General features: G+C 42.9%; 1 long non-coding RNA gene across 1 annotated transcript in view; it reads left to right on the plus strand.

The window, feature by feature from the left end:
- LOC309475698 overlaps nucleotides 1-19,406 on the plus strand; it is a 246,011-nt gene extending 226,605 nt beyond the window's left edge. The window contains exon 3 of the long non-coding RNA XR_014197785.1: nucleotides 18,164-19,406. This is a non-coding gene — a long non-coding RNA (uncharacterized lncRNA). The remainder of the gene's footprint in view (nucleotides 1-18,163) is intronic.
- Nucleotides 19,407-19,660: the final 254 nt, after the last annotated feature.

Raw genomic sequence — 19,660 nt, forward strand, 5'->3', positions numbered from 1 at the left:
GATGAACTTATAGACCTTGCTAATATAACTTTAGACAAATATTAGCCTCCGATATATATATATTTCTTATGCTCATGCCCATTCTCCCAAAAACAAACAAACACGAAAGCAGTAGTTCGCCTCGTTCATATCGTTCGTTCCCGGTAAAAATACTAGTATGCATGACAACACAATAAAAAAATTAAAAAATAGCCATCAGTTGGAAAGAAAGTATTGCTTTACTTGCCTCGGTAGACATAACTGGTTTTGAAATAGCCGGTTCCTCTGCTCAGCTGGGTTGCTCGTGGCGAGGGGGGAGGGACAACAGTTCGTTTTTACGACAGAGTGTTTGAAAGCATTTACTACCAGACACTAGGGGGAGCTTCGTAGAGAAAAAACACTCAGACTTGCATAGTGTCCCTTTAAATCAGTCATTAATATTTGCTAACAATTATCAAGTCTGTGCAGGAAAAAAGTGTTTCAGCGTAAAGGATATTAACATTATTTTACAGGAAAATTGTTAGACTCGTTTATTTAAAAGAAGATCTACAGATTTCATCTTAAAGATAAAGCTGCTTAACTAAATGGAAACATTAGCATTCTAACTATGTTTGTGGTGACACTAGTGAGCTTAAAATTCAGGTACTTCAGGTACTTACTTTTTTCTAATAATCATCATATGAATTAATACGAAATCACCACCTCATAAAATAGTTACATTTCCCCGTGAGATCAGGTTGAGCATATTCTGCTACCCCCAAAACAACGTCAACGCCTCTGCTTTAATGGTGTTATTAAAAGGATACTCCACCCAGAATAATCATGTCATCCCAGATGTACACACTACTGGTCAAAAGTTGGGAATAATTAAGATTGTATTTTATGTTTATGAAACAAGTCTGTTATGCTCACTAAGACAACTGTTTTCTATTTGAATACATTTTAACATGTAGGCTAATGAATTCCTGTGTTCATCCCTGTGATGGCAAAGCTGAATTTTCAGCATCATTACTTCAGTCTTCAGTGTCACATTATTTATGTTCCATTACTTTGAGGTTGCAGTCCAAAACATTGACTCTAATCACTTCAAGAATGACCACACTTCTGACGTGATCTTATTTTTAGCACACATGGGAGTTATTGTAGACACTGTGACACATAATCAACATTTTATCTCTTTGGAAAGGCATATCGGCATAATTTTTCATGCCGTGCCAATGATTTCAGTTCAAGCCTTTTTTGGCTGATTCCGATGGGGTTCCAGTAATTTTGTGTATCCCTACGATGCAGATAAATTGCTTGTCTTGTCTTGTGTGGACTTTTGTTATTTCCTGTCCTGTGCCATGTTTTGTAGTCTTTTGTAGTTTTTCTTGTTTATTAGTCTCCCCAGGTGTTTATGATTAACCACGCCCCCTTGTTATCTTGTTTAGCTTGTTTGCCTGTGTATTTAAACCTCTGTTCTTCAGTTGTTTTTTGTCGGTCATTGTAGCCGTTTCCATGTTCCTGTCCTGAGTGCTGTGTTCCATTGTTTGCCCTGGATTTCCTTTTTGTTTAATTAAATTAGTGCTTGCGTATGGATTCTCCTACCTCATCGTTACAGAATGACCGACCAAAAATGAATCCAGCTGCATTAAAGGGGAACCTCCAGCCAAGTAATCTCTGGCTACACCTGATTATGGTTCCCAGGATGTCCGTCATCATGTCGCCTGAGTGTCTCCAGCCAAGAAGGCGGCCACGCCTGATTCTGGTTCCCAGGATGGCTGCCGCCATGTCGCCTAAGAGATGGTCTATTGCAGAGATGGCCGCCTCCACGCTTCCTGAGTCTCTTTCTGTTCCTGAGTCTGAGCCTGTTCCTGAACCTGAGCTTCACGTCACGCCTGCCGATCCAGAGACTGTTCAGGTCACGTTTGCCGAGCCAGAGACTGTTCACGTCACGTCTGCAGAGCCAGAGACTGTTCACGTCACGTCCGCCGAGCCTCCGGACAAGATGGCTGCCGCCGAGCCAGTGTCTCCGGACAAGATGGCCGCCGCCACGCCTGAACCTGAGTCCTCAGCAGAGATGGCAGCTGCCACACTGTCTGTTCCTGTTCCTGAGCCGGTGGCTGCGTTCGAAACCACATACTCAATGAGTAGGTACTTAATTTCAATAAGTACTTACTTAACGAGCGCTAAAAGAGTAGGTACTTTATAGCCAAATCTCGTTGAGTATGAATGCGAGCCGAACATCTGCCATGTTGACGTTATCATTTGACCTACGACGCGTTATCACACGCGCAACAACTTCAAAGATTTGAACGACACGTTTAATTAATCTATCTGTAAATATCTTGATTTTGATTAAACTTGCTCATTTTGTGGTCTTTATAAAAAAGAAACTGCTGCCCATTTATTTTGTGAATACATTTAGGGTTGATTTAAGTTCTTATATTTAACCCTACTAATGTGACCCACCCTTTTATCCTTAACGATATTATTTATTTTTATTACGGAATCCCAAAATTGTCATCTCTTGAATATGTTTATTTATTTTATATCCAAAATTTTTCATCCACAAGCAAAAGCGGCTTACTGCTGCTTTATGTTTTCTTCTTTTTCTTGTTGAATTTAACTCTCATTTCATCCCTCAGGCCTAGGCCTATAAATAACAACAACAAAAAAAAGCATTTTTTAAATGTATTATAACGAATTATCTAAAAAAAGATATATTAAGATATCTCATATTTATGTATGCAAACCCATAATATATATACACAGGTCCTTCTAAAAAAATTAGCATAATGTGATAAAGTTCATTATTTTCTGTAATGTACTGATAAACATTAGACTTTCATATATTTTAGATTCATTACACACAACTGAAGTAGTTCAAGCCTTTTATTGTTTTAACATGTATGATTTTGGCAAAAAAGTAAAGAAAAACCAAAAAATTTGCATATTTCATCCGACCAATAAAAGAAAAGTCAACCTTCAAATAATTATGTACAGTTATGCACTCAATACTTGGTCGGGAATCCTTTTGCAGAAATGACTGCTTCAATGCGGCGTGCCATGGAGGCAATCAGCCTGTGGCACTGCTGAGGTGTTATGGAGGCCCAGGATGCTTCGATAGCGGCCTTAAGCTCATCCAGAGTGTTGGGTCTTGCGTCTCTCAACTTTCTCTTCATAATATCCCACAGATTCTCTATGGGGTTCAGGTCAGGAGAGTTGGCAGGCCAATTGAGCACAGTAATACCAGTGGTTTTGGCACTTTGAGCAGGTGCCAGGTCGTGCTGAAAAATGAAATCTTCATCTCCATAAAGCTTTTCAGCAGATGGAAGCATGAAGTGCTCCAAAATCTCCTGATAGCTAGCTGCATTGACCCTGCCCTTGATAAAACACAGTGGACCAACACCAGCAGCTGACATGGCACCCCAGACCATCACTGACTGTGGATACTTGACACTGGACTTCAGGCATTTTGGCATTTCCTTCTCCCCAGTCTTCCACCAGACTCTGGCACCTTGATTTCCGAATGACATGCAAAATTTGCTTTCATCCGAAAAAAGTACTTTGGACCACTGAGCAACAGTCCAGTGCTGCTTCTCTGTAGCCTAGGTCAGGCGCTTCTGCCGCTGTTTCTGGTTCAAAAGTGGCTTGACCTGGGGAATGCGGCACCTGTAGCCCATTTCCTGCACACACCTGTGCACGGTGGCTCTGGATGTTTCTACTCCAGACTCAGTCCACTGCTTCCGCAGGTCCCCCAAGGTCTGGAATCGGTCCTTCTCCACAATCCTCCTCAGGGTCCGGTCACCTCTTCTCGTTGTGCAGCGTTTTTTGCCACACTTTTTCCTTCCCACAGACTTCCCACTGAGGTGCCTTGATACAGCACTCTGGGAACAGCCTATTCGTTCAGAAATTTCTTTCTGTGTCTTACCCTCTTGCTTGAGGGTGTCAATGATGGCCTTCTGGACAGCAGTCAGGTCAGCAGTCTTACCCATGATTGCGGTTTTGAGTAATGAACCAGGCTGGGAGTTTTTAAAAGCCTCAGGAATCTTTTGCAGGTGTTTAGAGTTAATTAGTTGATTCAGATGATTAGGTTAATAGCTTGTTTAGAGAAACTTTTCATGATATGCTAATTTTTTGAGATAGGAATTTTGGGTTTTCATGAGCTGTATGCCAATCATCAGTATTAAAACAATAAAAGACCTGAAATATTTCAGTTGGTGTGCAATGAATCTAAAATATATGAAAGTTTAATTTTTATTACATTATGGAAAATAATGAACTTTATCACAATATGCAAATTTTTTGAGAAGGACCTGTATACACACACCTCATAACATCAGTAACTCGACAGCCCTACCTAGAACGGGTTTCCACAGCGTTTGTAATGTCTGCACAAAGGAGACCTTGGACAGCTGTGCAAAGAATCGCCTTTGGAGAAAACTGTTGATTTTATACTAAAAAAATTTAAGTATCATTAATATTACCCCAGAATGAATTGCATTGCTATCCCACCCCGAAACATACAATAATAACAACGATAAATGCTGACCAATACTTAATTATATTACGTTTTACTGAAAATGATATAATTCAATAAAACAAACAAAATGTAATGTATGTCATATGACATAGCTATGCATGAATACACTCTAGATGTGTATATAGTGAACATATCTACATTTTCATTCAAACAATTAAATAAAGCATTAATTAAATAATTATATTTTATTTACTGACAACAATGAGAAATATTAATAAATTAGTAAAAGAATGAATGAAAGTCACCATCACACAATAAACAAATGCATATACAAGTCAACACATGAAACAAAGCTTTATTCAAACTACAATCATGTATGTAGACTACAGGCGCTGAACCCCACATCCTTCTGCCATCTCAACACAGCGGCTCCCATTCTGCGGCTTTATTCTGATGAATCAGCTGACCGCCAGAGGTGAGCCGTTCCTTCGTGCCTGAGGTTGTTGCGTATAGTGTTGTGATTCACAATCTAAAGCAATAAGGGCAGGTGGAGTGATGGAGGGTCTCAGAAGGGCAGGTGGAGTGATGGAGGGACTCATGGCACCATCTCCAGGATTCAGCGCTGTGCTCTTCATTCTCAGTGCTCACACCAGCCTGCTGACATTTCAGATCCTACAAAAATGCACAAACATAACACAAAAGCAGTCATTTTAACCGCACAATGTCATTTGATTTCAGTATTATTTAGAAGACAAAAACGCTTTTCACAAATGCCGCCATCATCTTCCCTTGCAGGTCCTGCTCCACAAAAGCTGTGCAGCAAATGCACAGAAATCAAGAATCAGAAAAGTGTTGTAATAGCTCTGTTTGAAATTACAATAATTAAAATAAACTACAACTTAACATTTAAATAGTTGTTATTAATTTCTGTAGTATACTCACTCAAAGCCTTTGATGGCAGCATTCAGCTTCACGAGCCACTCTCCACCGGATAAACACACATCTGTTCATCTGTCCCTGCAACATCCAGACAAGATTCACATTACCTCTGTGATGAGCTCAACACTACATTTACATGTTGGGGTTGTTTTAACTTTTTATCCAACATAAATGTTCCTCAATTTATCAACATTAATGAACAAATAAAATAGAAAACCTATGTTTAGTTACTTTATAATTTTGTTCTCTTACGAGAGGTACTCTCGTACTGCGTAATATCTTACGCTAGGGGAAATCTCTTTTCCGCGAGATACTGAAGCCAAAAAATTATCCTTAATTTTGAAATAATGTAAAACGCGTTGCGGCAGCATGCAGACATAGGCGAGACAGCTCGCGCGCCTATTGGCTGCCCTGCGGCAACTGCAGCAGCCTATCGATAAGGCCCTATCGTGACGTCATCACCAATGGGGGCGCTTCGCGCCCCATACGTCACGTCCCGCCGAAACGGGCGTGGCCTGGGGCTATAAATATAGCATCGAAAGGCTAGCTTACCGATTTTTCATCTCTTCAGCGGAGCTCACGCATCGCTGGATCCAGAGAGAAGAAGCCGCGCCGTGGAAACAGCATTTCAGCGGGACGAGTTCGGTACCTGGAGTCGCTGGCCGCGCCGCCTTCAACCACCGTTCCTGCTACGCTATCCGGCGTTATATCCTTTCATTGCTTTGTGTGTGTTCGCCGCCTCGACTCACACTCCCTTTCTAAAAGAGCAGAGCGTCTTTTTCAAGATGTCTCGTCCATCCTGTGGCTCGTGCCGAGCCCCACTCAGCGACGGGGACCGCCATGTCATCTGTGTTTCCTGCCTGGGTGAAGGACATGCGGCTCTAGCGCTCGCTGACGGCGGATGCCCTCACTGCGAGCTTATGCCTATGGCGACTCTGAGGACTCGCATGGCAACTTTCCACGAGCCTGCACCCCCCGCTTCGACGCCGCGCCGTAAAAAGCGCCGTGCTCAGCGGATCCCTGAGCCTCCCACCGAGAAAAGCTCGCCGGTGCGCCTGCCAGCTTCGCCGTCTGCTTCTCTCGAGTCTCTCAATCCCGGACAGTGGCCGCCGCTGGCCGCCGCTTCCGCCGGAGATGACAAGGAAGAAGCGGCAGTTTTCGAGGAGGACAACTGCTCTATCCTGGCTTCGGACAGCGAGGATTGGGCGAGCTCTGTGGACCTCGCCCCTTCTTCTGCCCGCGAGTCGTCAGGAAAACGGGCCAGCATTGAAGCTGAGCTGATGCGTCTGCTCACACAGGCCACAGAGAGCCTCGGCCTCGAGTGGTCCGTGCCCGCCGAGCCTACACGCAACCGTCTGGACGGCTGTTTTCTGCAAGGGGACCGCGTTTCCACGCCCTCAAGACCCGCCCCGTTTCTTCCTGAGCTTCATGAAGAACTGGCAAAGTCTTGGAGCGCCCCTTTTTCAGCCAGGCTACGTTCCTCTGCTTCGGCGGCATTCTCCGTGGTGGACGGTGCCAAAGACAGAGGATACCTCGCTCTCCCTCTAGTGGAGGAGGCGGTAGCAGCCCATCTTTGCCCGCCCTCTGCTGGACGGCGGACTAAGACGGCGCTACCTTCAAAAGCCTGCCGCGCTACTTCCACCCTGCACAGTCGCGCTTACACCGCCGCTGGGCAGGCTGCATCAGCGCTACACACTATGGCCACTCTCCAGACCTTCCAAGCTAACCTTCTCCGAAAGCTGGACGAGGAAGGCACGGAAGCAATCAACGTGGCGGATTTAAGGAGCGCTACGGACCTCGCACTCCGCGCTACGAAATCCGCTGCACAGGCCATAGGGCGGAACATGGCCTCTCTCACCGTTGCTGAGAGACACCTCTGGCTGACGCTTTCAGAAATGCCGGACTCGGAGCGCTCTGTGTTCCTCGACGCCCCCGTTTCTGCTACTGGCCTCTTTGGATCGTCCGTCAAAGATTTCGCGGACAGATTCGCTGAGGTACAAAAGACGTCGCAGGCCATGAAGCACTTTTTGCCAAAGCGCTCTAGCTCCGCATCAGGCCGCTCTAAACAGCCGTCTGCTCGCAGCTCGCAGCCACCGCCCCCCGCCGCCGCTTCACAGCGTCGACAGGCCCGGGACCAGAGACCACGCTCTCGCTCTGCCGGCCGCCGCCCCCCACAGCGTGGGACTCGGCCGAAGGTTGAGATGAAGCCCGAGGCCTCAAAGTCTTCCTAGCCAGCTTAGGAAAACGACGGTGTTCAAGCCCCGCTGCGGCCGGGTTTCCACCAAAACTTCCCGCTCGTCCAGTTCCATTACATGCGACTGTTCCAGTGTACTCTGCAGTAAACAAGTCGGTTGCATTACCCGCTTGCCTGTACACAAACGCCGTTTTCACGGCGACCCAGATAAATCCTGTAAAGAGCGTATTTTCTGGTATTCCGGCCACGGCCGACGGTGTTATGAGTGTAGTAAAAATGCCCACTGCCCAGTGCCCATTCCTACACACAGACACAGCCCGCCCCACAGGGCTCGCGCACATAAAATCGACTCATGTCGATTGCGCACAGAATGTAGTGAACGTGCCCACGTCCCAGTGCCCACAAACACTACACGCTGCATGTCTCTTGGTTTCTGTAAAAACGAAACCAACACACATACAACCGACTCAGGTCGATGGTGTTTTCAGTGCAAATGTGCCCGCTGTCCTGCGCCCACATTCACTCACAGACATGACGAATCCCTCGGTTTCCCCCACGCTCGCCGTCTCTCAGCTACCTGCCGTGAGAGAGCCGAGCGCGGGCGAACCGCCCGCTGTGATCAAAACACTCCCCGCCTCGAGCGCTGCAAATGCGGTGTCTATAATACAGCATACCGAAGCTCCCCGGTCGCCACTATGTCACGACCAGAGCTCCAATCTCATTCAACCCTTAGCTATGCACGCACATGCGTGGGCAAAGCTTCCCGGTGTATCAGAATGGGTGCTGAACATTATAAAAAGAGGCTATTCGCTACAGTTCGCTCGACGTCCCCGCCGTTGTGCGGTGCGAGTCGAAACCACGGTAGAAAAGGAAGTAGCAAGTGTACTTCGTACCGAAATTGCGAAGCTGTTGAGCAAAGGGGCAATAGAGCCTTTATCTCAAGCTCAGAGCGAAGGGGGGCTATACAGCAGATATTTTCTGGTTCCGAAAAAAGACGGGGGTCTCAGACCCATTCTAGATCTAAGACAACTGAACGTAGCGCTTTCAAAACGCAGGTTCAGAATGCTCACAACCAAGAAAATCCTCGCGCAAATTCGCCACGGGGACTGGTTTGTGTCAATAGATCTGAAAGACGCGTATTTCCAAATACAAATAGCGTCACGTCACAGGCGATTTTTGAGATTCGCCTTCGAGGGCCAGGCTTATCAATACACAGTCCTACCGTTTGGCCTGTCCCTAGCACCCCGTACATTCACGAAGTGCATGGACGCAGCCCTCGCTCCCCTGAAACTTCGGGGAATGCGAGTTTTGAACTACTTGGACGATTGGCTGGTTCTAGCTCAGTCACATACGGAGCTCATAGAACACAGAACCATTTTACTCGAACATCTCGAGAATCTGGGTCTCAAAGTCAACTGGGCGAAAAGTTCACTGTCTCCCAGTCAGAGAATATCTTTCCTGGGCACAGAACTGGACTCGCTGTCAATGACAGCTCAAATATCGCTACAGCGCAGATTGACTATTCAGCGCATGACAGAAACCTTCCGCCGCGGCACTATAGTCCCGCTAAAGAAGTTTCAAAGGATGCTCGGTCTCATGGCAGCAGCATCCACAGTTCTCCAGCTGGGTCTGCTTCGCATGCGCCCACTGCAGTTCTGGCTACAAGCGCAAGTACCGCGTCGAGCATGGACTTCAGGTCTCTTTCGTCTCAAGGTCGATCAGGAATGCGTCTCAGCACTGATACCCTGGAGAGCGACCGACTGGTACCAGTCAGGTGTAAGCCTGGGGACTTCCTCGAGTGTGAAGGTGGTGTCCACGGACGCCTCCACCTCGGGATGGGGAGCACTGCTCGAGGGCAGACCGTTTTTTGGCCAGTGGTCAGAACGGGAAAAGCTTCTGCACATAAACTGCCTGGAAATGATGGCAGTCGACAACGCGCTGAGGCGCTTTCGTCCCCAAATAGCAGGACACCACGTCTTGGTCCGCTCGGACAACATGTCAGTGGTAGCCTACATAAATCGCCAGGGAGGCATCACATCCCGAAACCTATACAGGTTAGCGAAACGCCTCCTGGTATGGGCTCAGCACAATTTGCGCTCGCTCAGAGCAGCGCATGTGCCTGGCCACCTGAATGTGGGACCAGACAGACTGTCCAGGAACAATGTTCCAGCAGGAGAATGGTCACTGCATCCGCAGACAGTCCAACTGCTGTGGCAGACATTCGGCAGAGCAAAGATAGACCTGTTTGCGTCTCAAGAAAACGCTCACTGCCCGGAATTTTTCTCAAAGAGCAGGGATGCGCTGGCCCACGTCTGGCCCCGCTGCCCGCTCTATGCCTTTCCCCCCATCACGCTCCTACCTCAGGTATTAGAGCGGATCAGGGAAAGCAGATGCTCAGTGTTACTGGTTGCTCCGTTCTGGAAGAACCAGGCTTGGTTCCCAGTTCTTATGCAGCTGACGAGCACTGCCCCATGGCCAATACCAGTGAGGAGGGACCTCCTCTCTCAAGCCAGGGGCTCGATCTGGCATCCTCGCCCGGAGCTTTGGTCCCTACATGCGTGGGCCATCAACGGGTACCCTCTGATATCCCAGAGGGAGTGTTAAACACGATCATGCAGGCTAGAGCTCCCTCTACGAGACGGCTCTATTCCTCAAAATGGTCAGTGTTCTCCAGCTGGTGCACAGCACGCGGCTTTTCACCCCTGGACTGTGGAGTGACGGAGGTTCTCTCCTTCCTACAAGAGCTACTGGATGAAGGCAGAGCCCCATCCACGCTCAAAGTCTATGTGGCGGCTATAGCAGCGTTTTCCAAACCAACGCTTGGTCAGTCACTAGGAAGGAACGATCTGGTCATTCGGTTCCTTAGAGGAGCTAAGAGGTTAAATCCTCCCAGACCTCCCTCAGTCCCCATATGGGACCTTTCTACGGTCTTGGAGGCCATGAAGGGTGCCCCATTTGAGCCTATCCAGTCAGTAGATATCAAACACTTGTCTTTCAAAACGGTGTTTCTTCTGGCTCTCGCTTCAGTGAAGCGCATAGGGGACTTACAAGCGCTCTCAGTGAGCGCGACGTGTATGGAGTTTGGGCCAAATGACTCGAAAGTCATACTCAAACCAAGGCACGGGTACGTCCCTAAATCCCTCAATACACCGTTCAGGGCCCAGGTAATTTCCCTGTCTGCCCTGCCGGTCTCTAACGAGGAGAAGGACGCCAGCTTCCTTTGCCCAGTCAGGGCGCTAAGGGCTTATGTGTCCCGCACGTCTGTTTTCAGACAGACGGAGCAGCTCTTTGTTTCACTCTACGGACGTTCTAAGGGACTCGCCGTTTCGAAACAGAGCCTATCCAGATGGATAGTCGATGCTATAGCGCTGGCTTACACCTCTAAGGGCTTGCAGTGCCCATTGGGTGTCAGAGCGCACTCCACGAGAGGCGTGGCCTCGTCGTGGGCTTGGTCTAGTGGGATTGCCTTGCAAGATATCTGTATGGCGGCAGGCTGGGCCTCCCCGTCTACATTTATAAGGTTTTATAACCTAGAGGTTCCCGCTCTGCAAGCTAAGCTGCTTTCAGTCTAGAAATCGGTACTGTCTGCCCCGAGTACGTCCGGCCCAGAATACCAAAATAGCGCGAGCAACGCTCGTTTAGATCGCGCAGCTCTATGGGCAATGTGTAAGACCCACTATATTCATCAGTCCAGGCCGGGGTCGCCCTGACTGAGTAAATACCATCACTATAACTGTTCTTATAGGATGCTGCATTACAGGAATGATGCTATTCTAGCCACTCTTCCTGGGCTCTCTGTGAGTCACTTATGATCATGTACTACATGAGCCCGGGCACCTGCCCTTGGGACTTTGGTGCTGGATCATAGCATGCACGGCGTTTTACACTGTTTCCCCTAGCGTAAGATATTACGCAGTACGAGAGTACCTCTCGTAAGAGAACGTACTCGGTTACTAACGTAACCTCGGTTCTCTCTAGAGAGGAAACGAGTACTGCGTATCTTGCCGTGCCTGCGCACGCTCCGGTTCGCTCCGGCGATGAAAAACCGGTAAGCTAGCCTTTCGATGCTATATTTATAGCCCCAGGCCACGCCCGTTTCGGCGGGACGTGACGTATGGGGCGCGAAGCGCCCCCATTGGTGATGACGTCACGATAGGGCCTTATCGATAGGCTGCTGCAGTTGCCGCAGGGCAGCCAATAGGCGCGCGAGCTGTCTCGCCTATGTCTGCATGCTGCCGCAACGCGTTTTACATTATTTCAAAATTAAGGATAATTTTTTGGCTTCAGTATCTCGCGGAAAAGAGATTTCCCCTAGCGTAAGATATTACGCAGTACTCGTTTCCTCTCTAGAGAGAACCGAGGTTACGTTAGTAACCGAGTACGTTTTACATAATAGCACACATTCATCACTCAGATGTCTATTTCATGTTGTGATGTGCTCTTCTGCAATACTTACTGAAGATTTTCCTGTCAGATGTAAATAGACATTTAAAATAAGCATCTTTACGATGTATATGGTTTATGTAAATCCACGTTAGAGACGTAACTTATGTGTCCTTCCTTACTGGATCTCCCGTTAGCTAACGTTATACATAATAAAACGTGTTTTTACTGCAAAATCACAACTATACTATACTGTGTAACGTCTTTACACCTTCAACAATTCAACAGTTTACTCTACAGTAGTTCAACACATGCAATTTTAACACAAGGACCCGTGTTTACTCACATTTGAAAGCACCCGCGTCGCTGATCTCTGCGATGTTTAATAATGATGTATCCTCTCGCGTGGCCTCCTGGGATAGAAGAGTAGCCATCGGTCGAGCACTCGAAAATCTGGCCGAAAGCAGTAAGCCATCCGGGAACTTCTCGCCTACTCTTTTATGAATACTGATGTTTCGAACGTACTGCTTCCTTCACGTACTGTTTTCGCCTACTATATAGTAGGAAAGTAGGCATATTCGAACGCACTTAAGCCCGAATCTCGCGATAATTAGTATGTCACCCAGGTAATTCTCGCCTACTCTTTTGGATTCGTACATACTTTTTCGCTCGCCTACTCTTTTTCCCATACTAAATAGTAGGGAAGTATGCGGTTTCGAACGCAGCAGGTGTCTTTTCCTGTGCCTTGCCCGCCTGAAGGGTCGTCTCCTCCCTGGCCTCCTGCACTGCCTGCTCCGCCCTGGTCTCCCGTCTTGCCGCGGTCTCCAGGTCCTCTTCAGCTCTACCACCCTCCTGGACTCTTTTCCCGAGGAGCGTCTGGAATCCGCTCCTTAAGTGGGGGGCTATGCCATGATTCCTGTCTTGTGTTCCTCTTGTCTTGTGTGGACTTTTGTTATTTCCTGTCCTGTGCCATGTTTTGTAGTCCTTTGTAGTTTTTCTTATTTATTAGTCTTTCTGATTAACCACGCCCCCTTGTTTAGCTTGTTTGCCTGTGTATTTAAACCTCTGTGCTTCAGTTGTTTTTTGTCGGTCATTGTAGCTGTTTCCATGTTCCTGTCCTGAGTGCTGTGTTCCATTGTTTGCCCTGGATTTCCTGTTTGTTTGTTTGTTTGTTTGTTTGTTTGTTTAATTAAATTAGTGCTTGCGTATGGATTCTCTCTCTGCCTTGTTCCTACCTCATCGTTACAATTGCATGTGTATGGGCCTGCTAACCAAAATGTAGAACTGATATTTACTTACAAAGAGATTCATCATAAGAAGGCAATAAATAGGGAATAAAAAATAATGAGAGCATGGAGGGAGGAAAAGTGAAAGCCCTACTGTCATTAAAGTATGTTAAACACACGTTATTTTAAAAATAAAGATTCTGAAAGCTTTGAATGAGATCCCATAACAAATTAATATAGATTTATTATAGATGGAGATATTATGATTAATCTCATATTTTTAAATAATAGTTTCATTATAAAAATGGTGATTATCTCTGAGGACACCCAACTTATAATATAAAATGTACAATGTGATTCTAACCATGTCATGTCAACAAATGGAACAGTCACCCAGCTGTTTATTATCATGTTAATTATTGTGCCTACAAAAATCTACAGCATTTAAAAAAAAAGAAAACATCAAATATTAGATCAAATTACCGCAGAATCAACTTTGCTCTGCTGCCTACAATTGCATCAAAGATCAGACACATTTTGGAATGTTTTGCAAAGTGCTGGCAAGTTTTTGTGCCATGAAGTTGTAACGTTACATGTAATAAAGCTCTCGAAGATGGAGATAAACACTAGGAAATAGAATTTAATGACACATATATAGGAGACAGGAAAGCATTGTGACATAAATGACAACCGACAAACACTGAGGGAGAACTGAGGGCTTATAAGCATGAACCAAACATGGGAGCGAGTGAAATGACTAGACACTAGGTATAAGTAATTACAAATCAGGACAACTCAGAAAAACTAGGACTGAAACCGATATCGCCCCCTATACCCTCAAATAGGGCGCTATTTGAGGGGACAGCCATTTGTAGTGGTGTCCAAAGCCATAGTGGACATTATTGTGTGCACTCATTCAATCCCACAATGCACCGCAATAACTAGTTTATGTACTACCGATGTACTGTACGATCAATGGGTGTCTGAATTCACTCACTTGTTTTCATTCACCTCTTCAATTGAACAGTATTAGTGGACTAACGTTGGGAATAGTAAATGAGGGTTTAGGGGGCGATTTCGGATTCAGCCTAGGTCACAGAGAACAGAACAGATTAGACCTTTGACAGTAGTCGAGGAGCCAAAGTCTCAAAAGCTCAGTAAAATGGGTTGAACCTGACATGGTCTGCCATACTTTTTATTTGTGTTGTTTCTGTTTACTTTGACCCTAAGAACCAATAATTGGAGGGTCTGCTCTGCCGGAAACATTGCGGAAAAAAAATTGTGGCCATTTTAGTGTATGTACCCTTAATTTTTTGATAGAAAATTTTGGAAAATGGAAATTTTCCTCAAATCCTCAGAGGGTTGGGTAAGCTGTCAATAAATGCATTCCAGATGCACAGAACACATGTGGTGACAACATCCAATGACAAAATATCTCTTAAAACACATGTTTACCTGATTTTTGGCTTAATTTGATGAAAAAATAAGGCATTTTCTCACTTTTTTTCAATATTTTCATCTTTACTTCATTAGCAATCAACTATTCCCCCAAGTTATGACATCAGTCAATATGCCATTATTTTCACCAAACAGTATTCTCATTCCACAGAAATAAATATACAAATCTAACTAAAATCATTGGTTCTGTGATGATTTAACTACTAGTTGATCAACAGGCTCAGAACTTCAATAGAATTTTAGACTACTCTAAAAAATCTTGAAAAACATGCTGGATATTTAGCGTCATGGCACACTTATACACACACACATGATCTTAGTATTTTGAATGAGTTTGGAACATCCAACCAACGGTTACCAATGGACTTCGAAGCTGCTTATCATTGTCTGTGGTAAGTGACAGTGACTTTAGTGAATACCGAATACACTGAATACCCAGTGTTTTGGGAAAAGAATGGTAATATGGATATTGTAATGGTAATTAACTGAAAGGACCACGCCAGTTTTCAAACAAGTATATTTCTGATGATTCCTCATCCCCAACATAGCAGCAGCATTCATTCTCTACTAGTTTACTTAGCTAGCTTTAGCCGTTTTAGCTCATTTCGGGGGTTTCTTTAAACGGCCATAACTCCTCACAGGAATGGGGTAGAGACTTTTTTTATGCTCTACGAGAGGTATGTGTCCTATATGTCCATTTTGCTTCAACTGGAAGTTGAAAAATTATGAAAATTTCAACTGGACTTGCTAGGTAAAGAAATAGATATGAGAATAAATGCTACTATGGGATCCGTTTGGAGCAAGGAATCATTGGAAATACACTTGTATGAAGGCTGGTGTGGTCCTTTAAGTGTTTTTCATGTCAGACGAATAGTAGGCTAGTAAGGATAACTAAAGTCTGCAATAAATGTTAGCTGCCGTTAGCAATTAGCCAATTGTCCAGTTGTTACGTTCAGGTTTAGTATAGCTAGTTAGCTTGTGGCATGAATGGCCACACAAAAACGATATGTAGCTATATTGGATATCAGACTGTAATACTGAACACTACAAATGGTCTGTGGGATAACAATACCTAGCTGAACTGGAAAAGATGTTACCATACCTTGTAACTGCTGCCCACTACAAGTACGTATCCTGCCTGCCCCACTACCTAGAAGCTATGAGAAGCTTGCCTACACTGGCTCCAAACATCTATAGGGAATTCAAGGATGGGAAGTTCACTGTACGTCAATCAGATGGAGGGTTCAGTGGTGTCTGGACAGACATGGCACTTGAAATGTTATATAGTGCTTATGTTTAAAATGTTTGTTATAGATCAGACACACACTCACACTAATGTCTGTCTTTATCATTACAGTATCAGATCTTCACTCAGGTTATATAGTGCTGATGTTTATAGTGTGTGTTATAGATCAGACACATTCACACTAATATCTGTCTTTATCATTACAGTATCAGATCTTCACTCAGGTTATATAGTGCTGATGTTTATAGTGTGTGTTATAGATCAGACACACTCACACTAATGTCTGTCTTTATCATTACAGAGTCAGGTCTGTCTGCAGGTGCTATAACAGGGATTGCTGCTGGTGTTCTGGTGGTGTTTGCAGTTGCTGCTGTGATTTACCATTGCTGCAAAAGTCCTATGGGTAAGTATCACCACCGGTTCATATAATTTGGAAATAAACCTGAGTAAAGTCTGAATACTGTTAAACAATAGCAGATGAAGGGCAGACACTGATCTACTGTGATCTGCATCTGTGTGTCTGTAGAAAACTCAAACTGAACATAGTAACTGCAGATACGACAGTGTTTGATCTCAGCAACAATTGCACTATTTGCTGTGTCTGTGTATGATGTGCCCTCATTAATCTATAATGAAGATATTACATATTTTAAATATATATTAAACACATTACAAAGAAGCTGTTTAACTAGACTGAAGAGGCATCATATCCTGGACAGATCAGGTCACATATTTCTTACAACTAAACATAAAATAAGCTTATAATAACAATTAATAATAAAATAATAATATTACTGTATAATTAATTAAAAGCAACATGGTACTTCTGCAAGTTCATACTGCGAACACAAATCTGCACACTGAACAATTTAAGAACGGTACAAGGCAAATGTTTAAAATTAGATAATGAAGATGTTTGGTCTGATAAGATTATTTAGCAACTTCAGCACAGACTAAAATTACTGGCAGGACACTTTCTCCATCCAATATGATCTGATCTGATTGGCTGGCTTATAGTTACAGTTTTCACAACAAATCTGAGATGTGTGAATCTGAATATATAGTAGCAACTATAGACAAGAAGAACTGTGATCGGCTGCTTTAGATGTCGGTCAGATTGTTCTTCTTATTTTTGTATGCCAGTGAAAAATTAAAGTTTTACAAAAGATTAAACTATGTTTGTTTCCTGCAAGGGAATCAAAATACTGCTCAGGATGGACAAACACTGTAAGATGTGTGATATGGATTCATTCCTCTTGTTCATTCAGACATTATTACAACATTGACACCATTAATAGGAATATAAAGATAAAGATGACCTCGATGTCTTTTTAATTTAACTTTACAATTTTGTCAGATTTTCTTGGCTTCACTACAGAGAATTCTTACAAATACTTTTCCCTGTGTGACACACTGACCTTCATTTAGATATTAACCTTGTAATAATATATTCAATATATATTCTGTATATAACATGCTGTATATTCTATAATAACTTGCAATTTAAAAGAAAGATTTGTTTAGTTTTCACAGATTTAATTATTGTATTTAAATATTATGTATAATATATAAATTCTATATTATGTATAATATATTAATTTTCCCTTTTGAGTAGATTCTTCACTATTTGAAACAAACTCGGAGTGACACTTTCAAATAAAATGAAGGAATCTATTATTATTGGATGTACTCATTAAATGTACATAAAAATAATATATATATATATATATATATATATATATATATATATATATATTAATCAATGCATTGATCATTTTTCAATGGTCTGTTAAGCAAGTAAATTTAACATTGAATGAAAAGCTTCATTGTTTAAACAAACAGTTGAATCAATACAGCAGGAGCCCTGACTCTGTTGATAACACTCAGCATTAAACATTTTTGTAAATATGGCTTCATTTAATAAACACTGTTAATACAGTAAATTGAAATGCAATGCTGCGTCAGTGCTATAGGCAGACATAAGACTGTTTCTTTCTCTTTTTAACTTCTGTGATTCTTTCATTGTTTTCTCACAGATGAAGCGGAAAAGAACGAAACAAACGATCCTTAGAAAGATGAGACTGCCAACAGTGATGATTTACTGTAACAATAGACACATTAACAGTTTTGAAGTCAACCATGTGTGCTTTTGAGATGTGAAATTAATACATGAAGAGATTTGTTAAATTTGGCATAAACAGAAAAATTTGTTGTTCATTATGAAGTTAATGTAACACTTACGCTGATCATATTGTTCTTGTATTAAAAGTCAGTTTGACTGCTTTATGGTGATTTAGTTTGTTACACTTTGTAAAAAGGCTTGATTATTGTACATTTTTTACAGATTATATCAGAAATACTCAAACTGAACTTGATGTGTGTGTATATGCTTTTTTCTTGATGGCTTATTTTTTATTTGATGCTCTTGCACTGTTACATTTGTTTGTTTTTTATTCAATGTATGCTTAAATACCTTAAATGATTGCCTTCTTAAAAACCTTGTAAAAATATAGACACCGTGCTATTTTTTTTTTTTTTTTTCTCAAGTAAATCTGTCTCTGTCTCCTAATAAGATGGGAATGTGAAATCTTAAATGTAAAGTGACTGATTTCATGAGGACTGAAGTGATAAAAGCTCAGAGTGTCGCTCTGATATTCTGTGTTCATACTAAAGTTACAAATCTATCTTACTGTCTGTCTGAACAATTTGTTCAGGCCTCATTGTGAATGAGTATTATGAAAATTAATGCTTGTTTTTCTATAAATGTGTTGCATGTTTGTGTTCAAAATACTATAATGGATTTTAAAAATTCAGTATATTCAGTATATGAGAAACATACTGATTTATAGTGTTATGGAATATGCAATTATTTATTATAATTATGCCTTTTGTATGAAGTACTTATGTGTCGTAGTAAACCACAGTTGTAACTGTATTAAGAAAGTGTTTTTATAAAGAAAGACACCAGAAGTTGTTGTTGAACAATTTATTAAGAAAGTGTTATATAATGTAAGACACTTGTAATAATCATTGTAACCATATATTGGGAAAATGGTTTATGAAGAAAAACATACCACACTGAATGTTGTAAGCATTTATTAAGCATATGGCAGAGTAGAGAGAAATTGAAACTGTATTAGAAAGAGCTTTGCTAAAGAAAGAAGAAAAAAGTTGTGGACAAGATACAGAAGATACAGCGATGAAGAAAAGGTCCAGAAGAAGGAGGACGAAGAGGCAAAGGCTTTAATGACCAAGTCCTAGGGGGTTTCCAGGAGGGGATTACTGAAGATGTCAAAAAGTTGATGGACTTTAAAAAGAGCTGGAATGGCATGTCCAGTCAGAGGCTGATTCACCAAGGATGGCCTCTCCGGTGTTAGATGCCTTGCCATTGTGCCTCATGAAGATAAAAGCTTGTAAATTATTTGGTTTTGATTTACTTTTATTTTTATTTTATATATTAGTTCCTTTTATGTAAACTAGTTAATCTGTATTTAATAAAAAATATATATAATTGAAATTAAGAACTCGCGTCCTAACTCGTCCTAACACGAGTATAAGTCTCTGTTTTACAAAAGCTGGAGCTGAACTGACCACGGAGAAGTCTTCTGTGATCTAAAAAACTGTAAGTATGGAAATTCAAATGCTTATTATTATAGGACAGCTTTGACTTACTTTACCTAACCTGAGAATAATTAAAATAAGGTAAAAGGTGTTAAGTTTCAGTAGTCATGTCAAAGCAGTAACTAAATCAGCATACTATCATCTGAAAA

This window comes from Leuciscus leuciscus (genome assembly GCF_965113295.1).
Source record: "Leuciscus leuciscus genome assembly, chromosome: 15".
Taxonomy (NCBI): domain Eukaryota; kingdom Metazoa; phylum Chordata; class Actinopteri; order Cypriniformes; family Leuciscidae; genus Leuciscus; species Leuciscus leuciscus.